We start from the raw sequence: 14087 nt of genomic DNA, 5'->3' as shown, positions 1-14087 counted from the left end.
TATTTGAATCCAGGTCAATCCAAATGGATACATTCAAATGAACGTATTGCTAATCTGCTGGGATTTCTTCTGCATTGCTTTCAAATCAGAAAGTTAAACATTTATATGTTGTAAGTTACTCCATATCAAAAGCACTAGTAAAGCAAGTAGATTTTGAAGAACTGAAACTTCCCTTCCCATGGTTCCCACTGGGTGAATCCAGACAGTGCCGAAGCCTGCTGGTAAATTCAGTCCTGCTTTATATCTATGCAAGGTTTATGAAAAAATATCAGAATGGATGAGATGCTTGATTTGACTTCACACACTGCAATTTTCTACATTTGAATGTTACTCACTTAAGATCTACTAAGAATACACTCAGTATTCTTTGCTAACAAATAAATGTACAGTATGTTCACCATTTGAGTTCCTTTATTAGCAAAAAAAAGTTATATGTTTGAGTCATCTAAGTAACCTCCTCTAGCAGTTATAACAGCAGAGAAAATTTGAGGCATTCTTTCTACAAGAGATATTAAATACTGCTCTGCTTCATGGGATGAAGCAGGTAACTAGTGCGTTTAAAGTTAAAGGACGACCTAGAATCTGACTATTCTATCACCACACAGCCAGTTAATAGGGTGTCAGACATGCACTGTTACAGACTCTTTCATGTTGTAAAGGCAACTTATTTGCCTTTCATTAAGAAGAATAAAAAATCTGCATTTTATGCAATAAATGGAAAAATGGTAAAAAGCTGTGATGTGCAAAAACGTTTGACTGGTAGTGCAAACTTCTGTCCAAAGTAATGTTTTAATTTAATTTTCTAGTATCTATAAGTGAATAGAAAGCCATTCCAGTATTAACATAATTTTATTTTACATTATTTTACATTTAACATATAATTTTATTTGTTTAATAAATGCCGTCACTCAGACGCAAATACATCAGCAAATTAGCAAAAATGGAATGTATCCAGGACATCAGCAATGGACAATGACGAAACAACACTGACACTGAAAATACACACTGGCTCGGAGTACATGTCAGTATTAGCAGTAAGAATCTCGATAGTGCAGTTAAGACAGGATTTAACGTTTTAGAACATGGTGAGTAATTACATACCTCACGTTTATGTTGGGACTTTTAAGTTGACTGTCAGGAGAAAAGCAGAGGACTATTATGCGATATGGCTAAGCTGAAAACAGACACGTTTGCCTGCTTGACCAACTAAACAGGCTTAGAAGCATAAGCGAGTCAAAACCAACCAGAATCTCAAGCAGGAGCTGAGATATTTTGAATACTACTCAGGAATTATGTTTCCTCATCAATTTCTTCACAGCAGGGATAACAGTGTCTCATTTGTCTCAGAGATCAACATCAACACAGTGATCAGCAAATCTCCTCAGGGACCGGGGGGTATGTAACCCTGTGCTATTCACTGGCCTTGTACACCAGATTTAGTAAACTGAAATGTCATGCGACCGTATCAACAAACACTGGCCAATCAAAGCATGTGAAAGTAATGAATCGATTTACTGCAACTTCAACACCGATATTGTGAGTCCTCACAATTCACACTGGACAGGACAAGTTAATGGCCACTGAAATATGCAGTCTTTCTGATTGAATCTAGTTTGTTAGGCATCTCTGAAAATGTCCCAAATACCTGACAATAGTGTATTTCTGCTCTCCTAGATTAATTATAAACTGAACTGAAAAGCAATGTTCAACAACCACTGAGTTCACCAGGAATCAGAGGTGGATAGTTCAGGTTCAGAAAGTAAAAATCCATGCCAAAATTTTGTTTCCGCCAACCAGTGTTCAGCTGATTGGTAGAAACAAAATCTTGGTCTGGATTTTTACTTTCTGAACCTGAACTATCCACCTCTGCTAGGAATCAATTTAAAAACCCCGAATTGCTTTACTTTTTATCTTTTATTCACCCTGTCAGTCAATACTTGGTTGGTGCACCTTTTGCAGCGATTATAGCAGCAAGCCTTTCTGGATAGGTGTCAACCAGCTTTGCACACTGGGAAGGTGAAATTTTGGCCCATTCTTCCTGGCAAAACCATTCAAGCTCCATCAGGTTGCTTGGCGACCTTTGCTGGACAGCAATCTTCAGGTCTTTCCATAGACTTTTTATGAGGTTCAAGTCAGGACTCTTCTTGGGCCAGTCAAGAACGGTCACCCTGTTCTTATTCAGCCATTCTAGTGTGGCTTTGGCCTTGTGTTTCGAGTCATTGTCATGTTGGAAGATGAATTTCCGTCCCAGTTTTAGCTGCTTACAAGACTGCAGCAGGTTTTCCTGCAGGATCTCTGTGTATTTGGCACCATCCATTTTTCCCTCGATCTTGACTAGCCTCCCGATGCCTGCCCATGAGAAGCAGCCCCATAACACGATGCTGCCCCCTTCAGGCTCGGAGGCAGTGACGCTACCTGAGGGATGTGCCATGCCAGGAACAGAAAGTTCCAGTTTTGTTTCATCTGACCACAAAACCCTTTGCCACACGTTAACAGGATCAGTTAAATGCTTCTTCGCAAACTCCACACGGGACTTCAGATGGGCACCTTTCTGCATTGGCTTCCTTTGTGCCACTTTGCCAAGTTTAGCTTTCCGGAGTGACCGGGATATCGTCGACTCATGGACATTTTCACCAGTCTCAGCCAACAATTCCTTCAGCTGCTTCATAGTGGCCATGGGCCTTTTGGAAGCATATCTGACCAACTTTCTTCTTGCCCGGCTGCTCAGTTTCGAGGGACGACCTGACCTTGGCAAAGTCTGGGTGGTGTGGTACACTTTCCACTTCTTGATGATGGATGCAACTGTACTCAGAGGGATATTCAGGGTCTTTGAAATTTTTTTATACCCTTCTCCTGATTTGTGCCTCTCTACAACTTTTTGCCTAAACTGCTCTGGCAGCTCCATCGTAAAATATTTGCTATGAGTGCACTGCTCGTCTGAGGAACCTGCGTTTATACTGATACTCCCTAATCCACGAGTACACTCAACACCACTGTGATTTTAAATGTAGTTGAGATATTGCATTCGCTTTTAAATCAACAGCGCACGATGCTAATATAACCTAAAATATAAATCGTATCGAAATTCTCTCACCAGCTGCGACGAAAGTTAATCTGCTTTCATTAAACTTTACAGGCGATCAATTTGCAGCCGGTGGATTGTTGACAGGCATAGGAAAGGCAGCTGGGGTCCTGACATGTGTAGCCGGTATAATATAGCTGCGCATGCTCCGATGGCAAGGTAAAAAAATAAAAGGAGCAGGCAGGAAACACAGCGGGGGTGGGGTCTTGACATGTGGACTTGGCGTAGGGCGTGTTGACTTCGGGGATAAACCTGCCTAGCGTTGCTCTGTTTTTAATCTTTGTTTTGTTTATTTATTGTTGTATGTAAAACACTGGGTTATTTGTTAGGCAGTCTGTACCAGCTTGCCCATACAGTCCGGGTGCTGGATTACCCATGGACCCTCCTGTGGCTGTTATTTGCTGTATAATCCAGTAGTGTGATCTGTGCTGGGTAATATGTGTTTAAAGTTGAGCTTTGGTGTACTCCGATGTCTTTACTCACATGAACAAACTCTGGGCAATATATTCACTCGTTGGCTATGTTGGAGTGTAACTTGGTGTATCGTATACGTTAATGCCTATTGAATAGGCCCGTGATATATAAATTTGATTATCTAATAAAAGTTATGTATTTTTCCATCTGTGATTTAAGCATATTGTTTCTTCCCTAGCCCGTGACAAAATGAGGGTTTATGTTGGGACTTTTAATTTGACAAAATAAGGGTGGCATATTCACAAATTCCAACCTGCTACAGTATGAATTTTAGTCAATGGCATCTGTGAACGAGACGGGATAATTACATCCCATGTAATTTACCTTCCGTAAAGGAGGGAAGAGAAGGTTCCCCTTATCTCCGCACTGCATCACATGGCTAATTGAGTTTCAGAAGGATAAAATAAATACAAATGTGTATGGATTTTGCCAAATACACCGTGCAGTAATCTTTTGGTGATGGCATAGTCAAATTCTAGGCTCTCCTTTAACTTTAAATACACTAGTTAAGGGCGAGAAGATATCGCTGGTGATGACCGCGTAACGTAATTAAGTTGGGAGAGCGGAACAGGACCTAAAACAGTCATTTCGGTTCAAAGCAGGAAAATACGAAACGTAAAACCCAACGCGGTAAATGCTTCATCAAAGGACACTCCGACTAATTCCGTAAGCTTTGCTATCTCTTGAGCCAGAAAACAAATGCTAAATATCATTAGTAATTAGTGACTGATTACGCATGTTTTGGGGGGCTTTTCCCTGACTTGGCTCCGCCTCCTAGAATTGGATGTTTCACTAGAGTGCAGCTTCATCAATGAAAACGACATCCATGTAATCGAATAATAATAGCCTGCTTCAGGGTTATTTCCGCAGAGCTTACTTCGTGGGATTTTAAGTGACACCCTCCATTTTGCAGGATTGTAGTTCATTAAACCCCATACTTGATTCTCAAATACTACGAGAATTATTATTATGCTTACAATAAGAATTGCATTCTGAACAGCAGGATTAGATGTGTGAATGGGCGAAAACATACAGTTCTCTGGAAAGCTGCTTAAGCAGGAATCTGTGAAATTTACTCAGTATAAATTATGCTATAAATATTACTGGACACCATCTAGGCTGTTCAAAATCGGGTTAATCTGTAACAACCTATGCTGGCAGTGCCAGAGAGAGGTAGGTACATTGCTGTACGGTTCACCTATTTCTGTGCCACATTTTGACATTCATGGGGGAATGGTTAGGACCAGGGTTACCAAATTCCCCACCATTAAGCTTCCTGGGAGACAGAAAGGAGACGTCCAGAGTAACTGATCTGTAATTTGCCGTTTTTATGGTCGAGATCGTAACTGCAGCTGAAGTATTTTTGCAGCACTGAAAGTCACCTGTGATTCATGGAGGCCACGTCCTATGAGATGATGATGGCTAGGACTGGTGATAGAAGAACAATAGTCTGGAAAACCTTTGTGTACTTTATTAAGAGGTATTTCTGTGGGCAGTGGTGGCTTAATGGTTAAACTTGTAATTGAAAAATTGCTGGTTTCAATCCCTGACCAGCAAGGCACCACTGAGGTACCCTGATCAAGGTACCGCCCCCACGAACTGCTCCCCGGGCGCTGAATTAGCTGCCACCTGCTATGTCACGATGTCACATATGGGTTAGATGCAGAGAACACATTTCGTTGTTGTGCACTGTGTCAGCACTGATCACCTGATTCTACATGTATGACAATATGGATTTTATAAGCTATTTTTTTTTTATTTCTGTTAATTATGGGGCAGTGTCTTTAAGATATTTGTGTATACACACAGCTCATATTTTGTGTTTCTGCATATCAATTATTTGCATATGAAAATGCAATTCCTTGGATAGTGAGACCCACACCATTACAAAGGTGACTGTGTATTTTTGCATTAACCAGGAATTTTATTACTTTTTCTTCCTCGCTGCTTGACGGGCTCATATTATGGAGTTGCTATGTACTTAGAAATAGACATCCATCCATCCATCCATCCATCCATCCAAAAAGACCTGATATAGAACCAGGTTTCCTGCAACCCAATTGTCCAAACTGAGATGGCCATTTAAAAAATACAGCTTTGACCTTAGTTTGTATAAGGTTGATTTGAATAGTACTGTAACAAAGCATGAAACTGTTCTTTACGTCACACATTTAATTATCCTGGAGTATAAGTAAGAAGACAAAGTTGCCAGATTGTGCAATCAAGACGGTCGGTCATTAAATAAATATTTGTTTCTCACCAGAGTCGGTCATGCTCCTGTGATTTTTGAAAACGGAATAACGCGTAGTCTTGGGTTAGTCTGAGAATTCTCGCGCCGTGCACGTATGCCATCCAGAAGGTGGCGCCAACGTGCCCACAGTGACGGTGAAATCATAATGGTATCAGTGGCGGAATCTAGTCTGTAAAAGTCCTGGTGTGTTTCAAAAGTTGGTTTTGGAGATCTGATTTAAAAAATTTGTATAGGATCTGTAATATAATTTTATTAATAACATACACGTTTTTGTTTATTGTGTTAATCTAGTAGATAACGGTAGTCAGAGAAGTTGTTTCATAATTTCCTGCGTTCCCAGGAACGCCCGCATAACTCATACTTCGTTCATAACTGCGAGATGAATTACCCAATATCCGAGCGATATTTCCTTGTGCTTAACTACGCAACTAGAATAAATTATGGTGCAACGATATCTTGCACCGTGAGAACCGCTTGTTAGACACTTACGGGGAATAGAGGTGAAAGGTGCTGTAACTCCGTTGGTAAACAGAGTGAAACGTTCCAATTCAGTTCTTTTTATTTGTCTGTTCTGATATTTTAAAGATATTTTAATTGACCGTGGGGAAAACGTACTAACTTGGTATATACTGGTGATAAGAAGAAGTTTTCATTATGTCTTTAAATATATATGCGTTTTTCTCAAAGACCGAACGGATGCGTTTCTGATCGAGTGCTGCAATGCTTACAGATGACTAAATCGCGAGAACAGTTTGACTATGTGAGTGAATGTATCTGAATCAGCGCCTATGCTTTGTTGTAAATTCTGGTTTAATTGAACATTTACCAGCACATAACCAATCAGCGCACAGCAGGAATTCCAGGTCCTTTTAATTGAAACGATAGCTTACGAATCCCGTCCTATATTAAAGGCTTTTATCAGGTAAACTGGAGTTGAATGGTCCATATGGTGGACACCGATGTGGAGCTGGAGTTCTTTCAGAGTCTGAAGGCCCTCAAGATCAAAGTGTCGTGGAGGAACCCACATTATCCATCCATCCATTTTTCAAACGGTTTATCCTACTGGGTCGCAGGGGGTCCGGAGCCTATCCGGGAAGCAATGGGCACGAGGCAGGGAACAACCCAGGATAGGGGGGCAGCCCATCGCAGGGCACACTCACACATCATTCACTCACACATGCACTCCTACGGGCAATTTAGCAAGTCCAATTAGCCTCAGCATGTCTTTGGACTGTGGGGGGAACCCGGAGTACCCGGAGGAAACCCCACGACGACATGGGGAGAACATGCAAACTCCGCACACATGTGACCCAGGCGGAGACTCGAACCTGGGACCCCGAGGTGTGAGGCAACAGTGCTAACCACTGCACCACCATGCCGCCCCCAAACCCACATTATGTTTAGGAGAGTTATAAGATTCTAATAATGGTAATCAGATTACTGGGTGTAGACCTGTTTAGCTCTGCCAAGGAGTTTGTTAAATCCTCAGCTACAATCCAAACAAAAAAACGGAAACACTGTTGTGTCACAGAAAGAAAAACTAGTATTTCTGTGGCCTATAGCATCTCAGCTGATTGGGAACATTCCCAGACCTTTACAAGCTTATAAAAATGTCTTTTCAAAGTCTGCAGAGAACATCCTTACTTATTGTGCTGGTAAATGTTCATGCAACGTTATTTCCCTGTTTCACTTTCTAACAAAAGTTCTGTCAGCGTTATCATGGTAGCATTATTACCTGAACATCTTTTTAACACAACGTTGAAAAACGTTTTATAATAATACCGTTATTCTATGTAAGTGTGATGGACGTACACTGCAAATACACCATCCAGCCTTGAACCCCTTCCTAGAATGAAAAATTGTTAGCTGGGAAAACAGAGTGAAAATAATCTATCCATCCATTCCACGGTCACTAATCCAGTACAGGCAGACAGTGGGCCTGGAACCTATCCCACCTACTACTGGGCACGAAGCAGTTACACCCAGCACTGGATTCCAGTCCATATTGTTATTATTACTATAAATTGTTTCATTTATTATGATTGTCCAAAAAAAAATAAAAATAGATTGAATAATAACTTGTTAATATAGCTAGTTATTTTCTTTTTCACAAATGAGGATTGGTTCGTTTTATGGCTGTGGGAGATGTTGTTCATATACAATTGGGGTTGATCTTTTCAGGCTGGAATCTCTCCCATGTAGCACTGCGGAAAAAAAATAACTGCGTCCAGGTAAATTGATCTATTAATATTAGAAGGTTTGAGCAACTTTTGCTTGGCACGTCTGTCTTTCTCCATCTCTGTGTCGTTCTCGTTAGCCCCCCCCGCGTCTCCTCGCCGGCCAGCGACGCCGCACGACTCTGCACGGACAGTGGCGTGCTGTGCTGGTGCCAGACCAGCGCCGGTGTGCCGCCCAGCTACCCCCACGGACCAGTTCCACGCCTTCCATACCTGCGCGCGGCTCCTGCAGAGCTCCGCCAAGCTCCTGTCCCAGATCCCGCCCGGGCGGCAGCCCATGCTGGCGGAGCGGTGCCCCCCAGCTCGACCATGTCCGCCCCCCCTGCCAACCTCCCCCCTCCTCATTTTCTCTTCCTTGATATCACTCTTTCCTATCTATTTCCATCTCCCTCCCTCTGTCTGATTCTCTTATTATTGTACTGTGTTTTTACAACGCTTTACTTCTCCGTTGTTTCACTCAGTATTTTCTTTCTCTCTTCTTACACCGCCGCCGTACTCGCCCGCACATCCCCGGGGCTGAATTAAATCACAGCCTATCTCAGGATTTAGCCCAGGGCCCTGGCTAATACCACATCACCCCGCTCCCAGTTCGGGGCAAAATGGAAAGGTCAGTTAAATCGGCCCCTTGTGTCTAGGCAAATGGCGGCCTAGGGGGCCCAAGATAAATTAAGCATTAATCCACCCCCGCATGTGTCCCCCTGCCTTGTTTCTCACACACATTTACTTTCTGACACACTTAAATGCAGACTTATACATTCCCAGCCTCTTGTTCTTGCTTCCTTCTTACAAAACAGAAAGTGTTAACATGACATTGTGCGATTCGCCCTCAGACACGTTATTCGATGTGCTGACACAGGCTTTAAAGGGAGGATTGGACTCCATCTGCATGTGGCCATGTGGACGATGTTATTTGCCGCCATTTGGTCACTATATGCTGGTGGGGGGGGGGGGGGGAGCAGGGGCTGCTGGGAATTAGAGTGGAGTTTTAGTGAGCTGGTTTGGCAAAACGAAAAACAGCTGTATAAATAAATTGATTTTGCAAGAATTTGCACACGAAGTTCCAGGAGGACAATTATATAAATTATATATAAATCTGTTATTTCCCCAGATTCTTTGTATGGTTTATATACAGTACGTGACACATTACAGTTTTGCCCCCATTTATAGCAGCTGCTTGGTAAGTTCTGCAGAGGGGACTGACTGGGCTTTGGACCTATTGTCTCGAGTTGCGTTTCCCTGCCATTTGTCACCGTCATACCGGTGAGGACAGTCACACAACTCGGGGATGGGCGGAAGGGACAGGGGGGTGAAACTGGAGACGGGTGTAAGAGAAACGGTGGGGGGGGAGTGAAAACAAAAGTCTGCCATTTTAATTGTTGTCTGGGAGGGGAGTCAGGGCCTGGGAAATCTTGCTGGGGGGTACACTTGTATATACAACAAAGATCAGACGGGGAACAGGCAGAAATGGTATGTGATGACTCATCTCCCAGGATAACGGTGTGCGCCCCCTGCAGGTCACTTCAAAAGATGCATGTATAGTAACCTGAGATGTGCCTCTGTGTGTGTGTGTGTGTGTGTGTGTGTGTGTCTGTGCGCGCGTACGCCCTGCAGGTATCACACGCTCAGTGATGTTTTTGCCAGGGAGGTGCATGGGAGGAGGCTGTCCAGGAGAGCTGGATGACATCACCGCCAAGACGACGGTGGCGCTGAAGAGCTGCAGGCGCCAGGTGGCGGAGCGGCCAGTGCCACCATTAATCATGAATACCGTGTTAATAGTGCAGCGTACGTTTCACCTTTTATTTCCGATGGCAGCTTTAAACCGGTGTTCAGAGTCGCCCCCTAGTGGAGAATATATGTCAACACATCCTGCTCTCAAATGCACTGGCCAGGTAAGAGTTCACTATCCAACATAAACATGGAGGGAGACCCAAAATCAAGGCATAACCTTTCATCATTAACCCCCCGGTACCGTGCTTGCTGCCCCGTTTCTCCCTTTCTTCTCCTGTCTTGCCTCCTCCTCCTCTTCCCTCTCTCCTTTTCTGAATTCTGTCCTTCCTCTGGGACGTTGCCACCGAATCGTTTTTTTCCTCCAGCATTTGTTTTAAGCCCGGCTGCGGAACCTCTGCTTCCAGGGTTTTGCCATCTGTGTGGTCAGCTGATCGACCGCTGGAGAGCGGGAGCCGCGGGTGAGGGGGATTCTGGGTAGCCACGCCCATCGCCTTTCTGCCATTTTTCATTAGATGACCTTTACTATGCTTGGAACTTTTGTGAATTAGAGGCAGTTATGAAACAATGGGTGTCTCTGAATACTAAGAACGCAAAGATCGTACTTGGGGCCTTGGCGAGACCGGTCTTGCTAACTTGCCGTCCAAGAACGAATTTGGGACACAATGAATAATGGGATTGGCCTCGTTTGGTGAGGATGCATCCGATACATCCTTGGTATTTGGGGTGGGACAAGAACAACATCCTGGGTCTTTGGCAATGGAAGATGACACAAAACAGGTACATGAGAACACAAGTACCGTCAAGTACGCATATTGGGAAACGCCCTGTGAATTCCTTTTATATATAAAATATCACCATATTGACAGTTCAGCTCCAGTTCAGCTGATAAAAGTCTGCAGCTCTGACCTCTGAAACTTTGACCTTTTGACCTCAGGAACTTTGAACTTTGACCTCAATAGCTTTCGTTTACCGTTCTTCTGCTTCTCCAGCCCCAGATTCTCTGGCACCCTCAGTTGGTGTGGCTGAGGACATGGATGTGGACCTGGAGAAGTTCTTGCACGTTCTAAAGGACTCAAGGTTTTAGTTTTGGATAAGGACATGTTGGGGCAACAAATGAAGTCTGAACGTACATGTAGGTGTTTCTGAGGTGCGCAGGAGTGCAGTAGGTATGGTCAGAAGCTTTGGCTTCCCACAACATCAAGTATAATTATTATTATTGATTTTAGTGTGACTCTCACCTTTGTAAGTGGTTTGAAAAAATATTTTTCGGTCGGTGGCTCTCTGGTTGTGTTCAGTCTTTCTTAAGAATGACTATTTAATTTTTAATTCAAAGAAATGCAACACAAAAGTGTAAGAAACCCAGAATGAAACTATACAGCATGATGTCACCCTGCAGTGTCTCACTATTCTGAGAATGTAGGGAAGAGGTGGTCTCTATGGCAACACCCTGAACAGAGTTCCTGCTTTGCAATAAGATTCCACATCTTACTTCTCTGGTACTATTCTCTGATCTCTCTACCTCTGCTCCTGTAGCTCAACAAATAATGCATCGTGCTAATAAAGGTTATATGCCCAAACCATGGGGAATGCACACGGATTATAATCCTTTCCTCTACTCTAAATTGCTTTGGATTAAAGTGTCAGATAATTCAGTGCAAAAAATGCCTCTCTGTGCTATTTTCTTTCCCTTCACCTGTCCCAGTCTTGTGTGTGGGGCCCTGAGAAGTAAGATCAAAGTCTTTACAGAGATGGAGAACTTTAAGGTCAGAAACAGAAGCCCATCGGAGGACAGGCATCACACGGGAAATCTGCATACATGTCTGTTAAAAACCTCTTAATTCCTCCATCCACCGGTGATGTCAGCTCCTTAATCGCCGCATCTCTGGCTTCCAGAACCTCTCCAGATCTCTGATGAACTCCGCGGCGAGACTCTCCGACGACGTCAGAGCCGTTCGCCAATCTGGTACAGAGGGCGACTGTCGGATCTGGGGGATCTTCCTGCCTGCGGAGTGTGTCATGCTGACTCCCGTCAACCTTGGAGCCGATTTCAGTTTACGCTGGATGGTTACATCAACCACAAATGACTCTAGTCCCTGTATGAAGTCCAGTTTTACTTCCATTATGGTCTCCGCAACACTCTGTTACCCAAGACTAGTCTTGGGTAGCAGGCGTTGGAGGGACTTCTGCTTTCCAATTAGTTTTTTTCATCCTTAAAAAAATGCCATCCCTAAACACCCCCCCCACCTTGCTTTACTCCACTGTACAGTTCATTGAGCCCTGCTGGATTGACAGATGGACAGCCAGGGACCTAACCCTCCTGCTTACATACTACATCAGTTCCGCCCACACTCTGGAGTCCTTCAAGTTAATCCGTGCTGCTTTGTGTGTTTGTGTGTGTGTGTGTGTGTGTGTGTGTGCATGCTTGTTAATGCTCTCACGTATGTCTGTGGGCTTGCGGGTTACGGATCTCTGCACTGTTAACTAGCTGTGAGAACACAGTGTCCATCCCCAGAGTTTGTGTCGATGTTTGGGAGGTTTTACTGAATGTGTTGGCTGCCTGTCTGTCTGAGCCCTGTGTGTGTGTGTGTGTGTGAGTGTTCTGGTCAGAAGTCTGCAGTCATGTTTGTCACCAAGCCCATGGATGAATCTCCAGGAGTCTTCACTGGAATCCTTGCCTGCTTTGCGTTAAGTCTCTTCTCATACATGGGATCTAATTTTCCGTGTGGATGAACTATAAGCAGAGTTCCTGATATTGTTTAAATAATCTCAGGTCTTTGCCACTCTGTGACCTCCGTGTCCTTCCTAGGTACTTGTGAAGGTGTGACTGGCTTTGCGGAGGTGAATTCATTTGTCTTATGGGTGGGGATCGTACGTGCAGATGCTCACATTGGCCCTGAAGCTTTTATGAGTGCGTGTGCGTGCGTGTGTGTGCGCTTGTGTGTGCGTGCCTGTCTGTCTGTACTTGCCCACTTCCTGGCATGCAAACTCCATCCTCTGTTTCGTGCTTCATTTCAGTAGGAAACCATTTTTGTTTTGGGAACCCATCCCTGTGCATGTTACACCAGTATATCCCAAATGTCCCCACAATGTGATGAAAACCTGTTATTTTGACCTTATGGAGTAATTCTTCTGATCCACACAAGGGGCAAGTCAATATAATAAATATCTGTGACTGCAATCAAAACACTAAAATAGCCAAAAGTCTTGTTTTGTTTGGCTACTTATGGTTAAGGTTAGGGCTGGGTGGGGGGGGGGTTAAGGTCGTCATGTTGGGATTAGAGTTTTCCCCATAGAAATGAATGGAGAGTCCCCACAAAGGTATGAGTAGAAACATAATGGTTTTTTTTTTGGGGGGGTTGGACACCAAGGCCGGAAAGCTGAAAGTGTGAAGTGGATGGTGCCGGTCTGGAGGGGGGGTGGGTACAGTGGGGCAAGGGAGGGTGGCAGTTGAGCCAAAGCTTTTATTGCCCAATAAAACCCTTTTATTATGAGAGAGGTGCTCCCCCCTGGTCACTACAAATGGTCTCGGAAATTTCCGGCGTGAGAGAAGCCCGTCAGCTCGCTACTGTTGTGCGTGATACCTGCTGCCCATGTGGGGGACACCTCCTCCGTTACCTGCAGGTATTTCATGACTGTTTGTGGGGGGGGGGGGGGGTGGTCTGTGTTGACGTGCGTCTCCGTGGGAATCTGCCTCCGTGCCGATCACCTCTCGTGTTCGGTTCCCCGGTCTCCCACGCTCGTGCACCCCCCCCCCCACACAGACACTGCTCAGCGGCCCAATAACTGCATCCAGTTTAAATATTTATCAAAGGAATAAAGAATCGGCCCAGGATGACACCCGGTCTGCCCCTCCTCTCTCACTGCATTCCTCCAGTGTCCTTCTCAAGCTATAAATATCTGGCTGCGATGGTGCAAATGTGGGTGGGGCATTTAAAGGGGGGGGGGGGGGGCAAGGATTCTGGGTGGAGGTGGGGAATTAGGCCCATGGGTAATGAGTTTGTGGGGTGTTTGGACAGAAGGAGGTGTTTGCGATAGCATGTTTCTGGGGGGCGGCAACGGGGCGGGGGGGGGTCGTCTGAGGGCAATTGCATTCAGGCGGTAGGGGGGGGCTGGATCTCCTTGCTTTAGCTGCAGGCTCTCTCACCCAGGAAAGTGATTAATCAGGAATGCAGAAACACGGACATTTGGGCCCAGGACCAGCATCTTGGATCTCCAGGGGTCCAGGGGGGTGGATGGAGTAGTAGGGGGGGTCAGGGGAGGAGGAGGGAGCTGAGGGTGGGCCGTCCTGCTCCCTCTCTTTTCAGGGCGGCACAAT

The sequence above is a fragment of the Brienomyrus brachyistius genome, unplaced genomic scaffold (genome assembly GCF_023856365.1).
Source record: "Brienomyrus brachyistius isolate T26 unplaced genomic scaffold, BBRACH_0.4 scaffold35, whole genome shotgun sequence".
Lineage (NCBI taxonomy): Eukaryota > Metazoa > Chordata > Actinopteri > Osteoglossiformes > Mormyridae > Brienomyrus > Brienomyrus brachyistius.
This window is presented reverse-complemented; position numbering follows the sequence as displayed.